At 47.2% G+C, this 8,871-nt stretch overlaps 1 protein-coding gene across 9 annotated transcripts in view; it reads left to right on the top strand.

Annotated features, from left to right (window-relative positions):
- Positions 1–436: 436 nt before the first annotated feature.
- TRAPPC12 (trafficking protein particle complex subunit 12) overlaps positions 437–8,871 on the top strand; it is an 84,525-nt gene continuing 76,090 nt past the window's right edge. For all 9 annotated transcript variants that reach the window (XR_007149317.1, XM_047845175.1, XM_047845174.1 and 6 more), the window contains exon 1: positions 437–572. The gene's annotated coding sequence lies outside the window, so the exon portion shown is untranslated. The remainder of the gene's footprint in view (positions 573–8,871) is intronic.

Below are 8,871 nucleotides of genomic sequence, written 5' to 3'. Positions count from 1 at the left end.
GTTGTGGAGCTAAGAGAATGCAGAGTCTTTATATTGCTGGATTAAATCTACCTACCTACTACTGATATTATTCCTACCAGCTTTACGGTTAACGTTATTATTACACAAGTACAAATGCACAGCTGAAAAAGTAGAAAATGCTGATAAGCACAAAGAAAAGTCTCTAAAAATAAGTATTTCTTGGGTGCTTTGGCCAGAAATAAAAAAGAAAGGGCCTAATCCTCTCTCTTCCACCTACCCTCTGGCCCAGGTTTCCCTGTAACCTGAGGATCAGGCTTAGTTCCCTCCCTATCCCGAGGGTTGTGGTCAAGCCTCCCCGCCCATTCCCCCGCCCTTCGCATCACCTTGGTGCGCACGCTCCGCCCACCGCAGCACGAACCGGAAGCGCGCGAAGCTGCCATCTCCTGCACTGGGCATGCGCGGAATCAGACCGACCGTCCAGCGCGCGCAGGCGCAGAAGCCGGAGAAGGTGCCGGGTCGAGTCCCTCCTTCCGGTATTCATCCACCTTCTCTCCGGACTCTGGTCGCGGCCGCCCGTGACCGCCTCTCCAACCCCAGTGGGCGGGTGGCAGGTGAGACTCAGGGCCCGGGCTGTGGGGAGGGAGTCGGGTCGTGCCTAACCGCAGCCCCGCCGGTCCTGACCCTCAGCCCCTCGCTGGCTTGTCCCTTGGCCGGTCCTCCCGCAGAGAGGGGGGGGGGGGGGATCTCTTCTGTGTCTCCCCGTTGGGGAGCTCCTCTCCGGGGGCTCCTCCTAAGGGACTCTTGGGGGGGTGTGCTCCCCGAGGTCTCCTCCTTGGAGGTCTCCTGCAGGTCCCAGCTGTGGCACTCAGCAGCTCGGCCCTGAGCAAGCCCCTTAATCTTGTCTTCTTGTGGGTCGGCTCTTCTGTGCACGGACATGACCTGCCCACCCAAACTCGGTATCGTGCGGGTAAAATGCGGCGGTTTGTGCGAAAGCACAGACGCCAGGGTGAATGTTGCCTGATCACATCCTGATCCCTCCCAAAGCAGCCTTCGGGACGGGACCGACCGATAGTGTTGTACACCGTGAAGACTGACAGCCTTTGTTGTAAAAGAAACACAAGGCTCAAAGATAGCTTCTAAAACGTGTCGGTTTTTCTCAAGCTTGGACACAAAAGTTTAACCCCGGTGACACCTGGACCTACGGTTTCTACCTTTTTATGGTGGTTGGAAGATAAGGTGTCCTTCTATCCAGATGCTTTACTCCTGGCTTCTTTTCGTGAATTCAGGAGACGGTACCCAGTGACAGACCAGGCGCCCGGCCCACTGTGGTGGGGTGGGAGAGGCAGAGGAGAGTGCAAATAGGATACTTTAGCGGTGACGTGTCTCACCCCGTCCTCACGTTCTGTGGTTGCTAACAGGATCTTCACCAGTCCAAGAGCCTGTGTTACCGCTGTGCTTCATCATTAAAATCACAGTTACCGTGCTTGTATATACGTAGCTCCTTACGGTGTAAAAGTGTCTGTGCACCAGTCACTGGTTATTCCTTGTTTCCCCAGTGTGCAGTCTAAGAAACCAGGACTAAGACGAAGTTACTCCTCAAAGGTCACTTAGCAGGGAAGCTGGGACTCCAGCGGTTCTTAACAGCTTGCTTCCAGTGCTCTTCCTGACTCCCCCCTGCTGCTCTGGATCATGATCTGTCCCAGCAACCTCGCAGGGGGAGCAAAGGCGGAAAACCTGTGTTGAAATCCTGCAGCACCAAATATTGTCAGTGTGACTTTGGCCAGATCACTTGGTTTTCTCTGCTGCGTAATGGACGTAATAGTCCTTTATAAGTTGGTCCTGAGGATTAAATAGGACAAGACATGTCAGGGCATGTGGGTGGCTCAGTCAGATAAGCGTCCGACTCTTGATTTCCACTCAGGTCATGATCCTGGGGTTGTGGGGTCGAGCCCCGAGTTGGGCTCTGAGCCGAGTGTGGAGCCTGCTTGGGATTCTCTGTCTCTCCCTCTTTCTGCCCCTCCCCTGCTTGCTCTCTTTCTCAAAGTAAATAAACATTTCAAAAAATAAGATAATAAATGTAAAATGTTTCATCTATTGTGGGTGTTCTTTACATGGGGGTTTTTGTAAGTCTATGCTAATTAGATTTCCACTATATGACATATATTTTCACGGAAATAGGGTTTACACTATTGCAATCTGGTAAAAGACTTATAATTCCAACATCATGTCCACAAAGGGGACCTGCCCTATTGTAGTTTCAGTTCTTAATGAAACTTTTCAGTTCCCAAATAATCACTTGGAGTTAGTACTTAAAAAAAAAAAAAAAAACATCTTAAGGCATTAATTAAGGGCCTGGTGCAAAGCACTCACCTGAACAGAAAGTCTACTTCAGTTGCTACCATGTTGATGATCACATAAGCTGAAATGTCTGTGGTTTAATAAAAATTATTGAGTCAATAATGGAAGTAATTATAGTACACACAAATCGAAAACATACCTGTGCTTTCCCGTTTTTTAACTGTGCAATATGAAGACCCCACGCAACATTCATGAAGATACACAGAGATCGAGTGCCCACCTGGCCCAGTCTTCTGCCCACAAGCATAAGAAATGGACAGTCGTCAACGGCTTTCTCACGTGTCCCTCCCTGATCAAACTTTCCCTTGGCACCACCCCCAGCTCCCTCTCCAGATGAATTGAGTGTTAGCATCACCTTGCTTTTGCACTTGTATTCCTAAAACAATGTATTGTTTAATTTACATGTTTTTGAATTTTATATAGAAAATCATACTGCTTATTTTCTAGCATGGCCCATCCATTTTAAGTTTAATGTTCCGTTTTCAGTATGCTGTTTATTGTGCCTATGAGCAGCGCTTGTGTCCAGTGTTTTTTGGTTTTTTTTTTTTTTTTTTTTTTTTTTTTTGATCTTTGGAAAGTGGCTGGTACTTTGTTTGGATTTGCTGTTTATAAGCATTCACAGTCCTAGCTTATGGTACCACGTGCAGGAGTCCCTCTGTGATGCATAGGTCGTGGGACCTCTTACTGTCCTCACCAGGACAGGGACTCTTGAGAGTGAAAAGAGGTACTTAATGGAATGTAAGAAACAAAGCAGGTGAACATACAGGGAGAGGGGGAGACAGAGGGAAAGGAACCGTAAGAGACGCTTAGCGATAGAGAACAAACTGAGGGTTCGTAGAGGGAGGTGGGGGGGGGATGGGCTAGATGGGTGATGGGGATTAAGGAGGGCACTTGTCCTGTTGAACGCTGGGTGTTCTGTGTGAATGATGAATCACTAAATTCTATTCCTGAAAACAAAAAACAAGGTAGTTAACTTTACAGTAACCATATGCACAAAGTGGAAGCATCCTGGAAGAGTCAAGATGCGTGGCTGTGGAGTCACAGGATGTGTGCTTGTGAAATGTGTATCCTTTTCAGCCTGTTCAAATCTTTGGCCTGTTTTTCTGTTGGGTTGTTTATTGTCTGATTGAGTTCCGGGAATTTTTATCTATTCTTCGTATTAATTAAGAAATCTGACGGTACCCAGTGTAGGGGAATGTGTTGAGCAAGAATGCTTTCACACTGCTAACTACCCATGTAAACTGGTACAAACACTCGGGAAGGCAGTTTGGCATTTTCTAGTAAGGAAGAAGACGTGTATTCTCTATGACCCGACGTACACATAACGTGTATTTATTTTATTTTAGAGAGAGAGTGTGTAAGCAGGGGAGAGGGAAAAAGCATCTTAAGCAGACTCCACAGAGCTCAGCACAGAGCCCCACGCGGGGCTCCACCCCACGACCCTGGAATCGTGACCCGAGCTGATACCAGGAGTCAGACGCTCAAACAACTAAGCCGCCCAGGCGCCCCACACGTAACGTTTAACAACGTGAGGAAATTTGCTTGTGTGCACCAGGTGACGTGTATAAGAACGTTCACAACGGCACTGTCTATAGTATCAGAAACCCGTCAGCGCTGGAACAGATCGTGTGTGGTGCCATCACACAGCAGCATCGTCAACAGCACAGACGGATTAATTCCAGCTTCGCGCTACTTTTGAGGTTGAATCTCAGGTTAGAAGTAGAGAGGGGAAATTAAGTCAAAAACGAAAAAAAAAAAACCTAAGCAAAATGTTGTTTGAGGAAGTAAACATGTAGGAAATGAAAAACAAGAGTGTGACAAATTTCAGAATATTACCCCTAAACGGGAGAGCAGTAAATGTTAGACTGTATTGTCTCAGCCACATGTTATGAATGATTTATATCCACTCAAAGTTTGTTGGAAGTTATTTACAGGAAACGTACCTTTAGAAGAGAAGGGGGAAAATAACAAGGAAAGAACCTCGTAAGGTCTCCAGCTGAGAGACGTAAGAAAACTCAGGAGGCTCACAGGCTATCCTTTTCTGTCCGGAATCCCCCCTCCACCCCATGCCATAGTGCTGATTGCTCAAGTGCGTGTGTGAGTTACTTAGTTTTCTCTCTGTGGTTGCCTAGGGCCGGGTTCCCAAGAGCCTAGTGGTCTGAGTTACCCTGCTGTCTGACACGGGAGCACACCGTGAGTATTGGTTCCTGGTCTGCAGGGCATTGCAGGCAGCCCATTGGCAGTGGTTTTTTATAAATACATAGTTTCTATTCAGAAATTAGGATTAACAGTACAGTTTTTGCTCTGGATTGGGCAGCGTCTTTGTAAACCTTTTCACTAGGAAACATTGCTTTTCTAAATTAGATTGGATAAGAAGTGAGGTTTCTGAAGAGAATCAAAACATAGTTACAAACAAGCACTGATTTGAATGTTGCTTTTTTTTTTTTTTAACGTTTATTTATTTTTGAGACGGAGAGAGACAGAGCATGAATGGGGGAGGGTCAGAGAGAGAGGGAGACACAGAATCTGAAACAGGCTCCAGGCTCTGAGCTGTCAGCACAGAGCCTGATGCGGGGATTGAACTCACGAACTGCGAGATCATGACCTGAGCTGAAGTCGGACGCTTAACCGACTGAGCCACCCAGGCGCCCCTGAATGTTGCTTTTTAACTTAGCTTTCTTCTTTTGAGAATATTATTTCTTTTTTTTTTTAATTTCTTTTAATCTTTATTTATGACTTTTGAGAGAGAGACAGTGTGAGCAGGGGAGGAGCAGAGAGAGAGGGAGACACAGAATCCGAAGCAGGCTCCAGGCCCCAAGTTGTCAGCACAGAGCCCAACATGGGGCTTGAACTCACGAACGCAAGATCATGACCTGAGCCGAAGTCGGACGCTCAACCGACTGAGACACCCAGGTGCTCCACTGAGAATATTATTTCTTTAAAAACATTTTTGATATGGGGCGCCTGGGTGGCTCAGTCCGTTAAGTGTCCAGCTTTGACTCAGGTCATGGTCTCGTGGTTCACGAGTTCGAGCCCCGCATCGGGCAGTGTGCTGACAGCTTTGGGTTCTATGTCTCCCTCTGTCTCTACCCCTACCCCACTGGTGCTCTGTCTCTCTCAGACTCTCAAAAACAAATAAACATTAAAAGATAAAAAAATAAAAAATTCTTTGGAAGTATAAGTAAATGAAAATAAAAACATCTCAGGTAAATTGGCAAACCCAGTTGCTGTGTCAGAGCGTTGTATCCTTTGTCTAGCTGTTCTGCGGAAAAGTTACATTCCCACTATCAATAAATAAGTTTCCCCCCAAATTCCCTAAGAACTGGCATTTCTAAAAATCCACCTCTTTATAACCTTTTTTTAGATCATAGTTTCAGTCTGTGTTTCTTTACTGCTGAAGTGCTGTTTCTTGCTGTAAGTATCCAGTCCACGTAACGAATGGGTCTCGCCTAGTAATTAGCCTTCTCTTATCCTGTGCCTTGTGGGAAGTAACTCTGTTACCTGTGGACAGTCTTTCCTGCGGGACCCTAGTCAGTCCGTCTTGATCTAATACATACAGATTAACCTTGACTGGCAGTTATTTCTGTGTATTTTAAGAGTAGAACGTTCTCCACTCTTCCTGCGTGTGAAGAAAACGCTGCGATTTTGCCAGTTCCGATATTCTTTACCTTTCCCTGCAATTATACGTATCAGACCTTTTCTCATACCCTACGTTATTCTACAGTTAACCATTAGTGTCGTGTTGTGATTTCCGGAGTTCCCGTCTGAGCCGTTTTGTTCTGAGACAGGCTCGGTCCTGGCACCAGCTGCGGTCACAGCATCTCCGTACCAGGCGCGGCACTAGGGGCCGGGGTCCTAGGTCCTCACGAAGTTAGGCAGGAAGGGCCAAACTCCACTCCTGGCAGGGTCACCTACAACCAGTGATTGCATTTTTAAGTACCCTCTACACCCAAGGTGGGGCTCGAACTCACAACCCTGAGATCAGGAGTCGTGTGCTCTATCACTTGAGCCAGCCGGACGCCCACTACCAGTGCTTTTAGATGAGTCCTGCCACTGCTCTGATTCTCGGTGTCCCCTTCTGCATGTGAGGGCACGGCGGCATCTCGTTCAGCTTCTGCAGAGGCGAGAGGAAGTCGTGTTTGTTCCCGTCCTGCACGTGACGGCACGTCCACTCTTCATGTTCCCCAGGCAGCCTCCAGTCCGCCTTGCTGTGAAACATTACCAGAGCAAGGCTTTTGTTCCTTGTCCGTTGTGTTTTTGACTCATTTTTAGCTAATGATCGGAGAGATGTGTAATAAATAGGGAATCGGTAACTGACAATGCTGGACAAGACACTTCTCCAAAGTGCTCAACTTTGATTATCTGCTTTAAAATGCTCTTGTTTGGGGGCACCTGGCTCACTTGGTTAACATTCTACTTTGGCTCAGGTCATGATCTCACGGTCCGTGAGTTCGAGCCCCGCGTCGGGCTCTGTGCTGACAGCTCAGAGCCCGGAGCCTGCTTCCGATTCTGTGCCTCCCTCTCTCGCTGACCCTGCCCAGCTCATGCTCTGTCTCTCTCAAAAGTAAATAAATGTTAAGAAAAATTTTAAAAGTAAAATGCCCTTGTGTGTAGATCTCAGTGTGGCCAGGCTTTAACAAAGAAGGGCTGCTGATTTGGGGCAGTGTCAAAGTGTTGGCAAAAAGTCATCTCATCTTGGGGCGCCTGGGTGGCTCAGTCGGTTAGGCGTCCGACTTCAGCTCAGGTCACGATCTCACAGTTCGTGAGTTCGGGCCCCGCGTCGGGCTCTGGGCTGATGGCTCGGAGCCTGGAGCCTGCTTCCGATTCTGTGTCTCCCTCTCTCTCTGCCCCTCCCCCGTTCATGCTCTGTCTCTCTCTGTCCCCAAAATAAATAAACGTTAAAAAAAAAAATTTTTTTTTAAATAATAATAATAAAAAAAAAAGTCATCTCAACTAAAGACCATGCTTTGTGAAGACCAAGAAGGCATTTTATTTTTTCCTAGAAAAACCCTCATCTTTCTTACCTGGGATTTGTTCCCTATAAGAATAGAACTATATACGGTAACGTTTGCTCAAAAAGTCCTTTAGGAAAAGGAGGCATTTTCTTTAGACGTTGAACTCTTTGTTTCATTTTGTGGCCTCTGCCGTCCCGTGTCCACACAGTATTTCAGCTGTAACTGGCCCTGGTTTCTCAACTTACTAGCAGCACAGCGTTGAGCAAGCTGCATGAGCTCTGCAGGCGCCAGCCTCCTCATCTGCCCGATGGAGCAGGTCTCAGGGTGGTTCTGAATCCAGGAAGAATGTACACGCACAAATCTTAGATCGGTGCCGAGGGCCCGGTGTGCGCTAGTAACTGGTCCAGTCTGCTGCCATTGGCTCTAGCAGTCAGCGTGCCTCAGGGAGGATGTGGAGAGATTATCACAGGTTGGAAGAGGACGTCTTCAACTGAATCTTAAAGAACACTTAGGGTTTAAAGAGCTGGAGACCTCACCCCATTAGGATGGCCAGTGTCAGAAAATAGCAGGTGTTGTCAAGGACGCTGAGAAATCGAAATCCTTATGCACGGTCTCACAGAATGCAACCACTATGGAAAACGCTTTGTTGACTGTTCAAACAACAGTTAAAAATAGAATTGTCGTAAGATTCAGCAATCCTGCTCCTGGGTGTATACCCAAAAGAATTGAAAGCGGGGACCCCGAGATGTTTGTACACACATGTTCCTACCAGCAGTCACAGTAGCCAGCGTGTGGAAGTGACCCAAGTGTTCATCAGTGGATGAGTGGATTAAAAAAATGTGTAGACACAATGGGGTATTGCTCAGCCTTAAATAATCAGGGAATTCTGACCTACGACCCCCTGGGTGAACCTTGCGGACGTTACACTGTGTGAAATAAGCCAGTCACAAAAGTACCATGGCGTCCCACTTAAGTGAAGTACGTAGAGTAATGAAGTCCAGGGAGTCATGAAGTAGAAGGCGGTTATCCGAGCTGGCAGCGGGGGTGGGGAAGGAGGGCCCCGGGAGGTGGTGCCTAATGGGAACATTGTTTCAGTTTGCAAGATGACAAGAGTTCTGGGGATGGACGGTGGTGGTGGTTGCACACTGAATGCACGTGACACCACTTAGTTGTAAACTCAAAAGTGGTTAAGACAGTAAGTAATATAGATGGGGTGTGTCTTTTACCGTGATCAGTCAGTTGATAGATGGCTGGAGAAATGGAGTCTTTCGAATATGTAACTGACAAAGATTTTCTGATAGACTTAATTTTTTGGAGCAGCTGGAGGTTTGCTGCTAAATTGAGCCGGGGGTTCAGCGGTTTTCCGTGTGCCCTGTGTCTCCCCCACAGTTACATGCGGTGCACCTGCACGGGCACATCATTATCCTCCAGAGTCCACGGTTTACCTTAGGGTTCACTGTTGGCGGTGTGCCTTCCGTGGGTTTGGACAAATGTATGATGTCATGTGGCCACCATTTGTCTGTAAGTTTAAGTCAGCTCAGTAATGACAGAGGTTTTAGAAAGCTGATGAGGTTGGTTCATTTCTGTCTTGGCTTCA

The sequence above is a fragment of the Prionailurus viverrinus genome, unplaced genomic scaffold (assembly GCF_022837055.1).
Source record: "Prionailurus viverrinus isolate Anna unplaced genomic scaffold, UM_Priviv_1.0 scaffold_33, whole genome shotgun sequence".
Lineage (NCBI taxonomy): Eukaryota > Metazoa > Chordata > Mammalia > Carnivora > Felidae > Prionailurus > Prionailurus viverrinus.
Note: the sequence above shows the minus strand (reverse complement) of the source record. Positions and strands in the feature narration are given on the sequence as shown.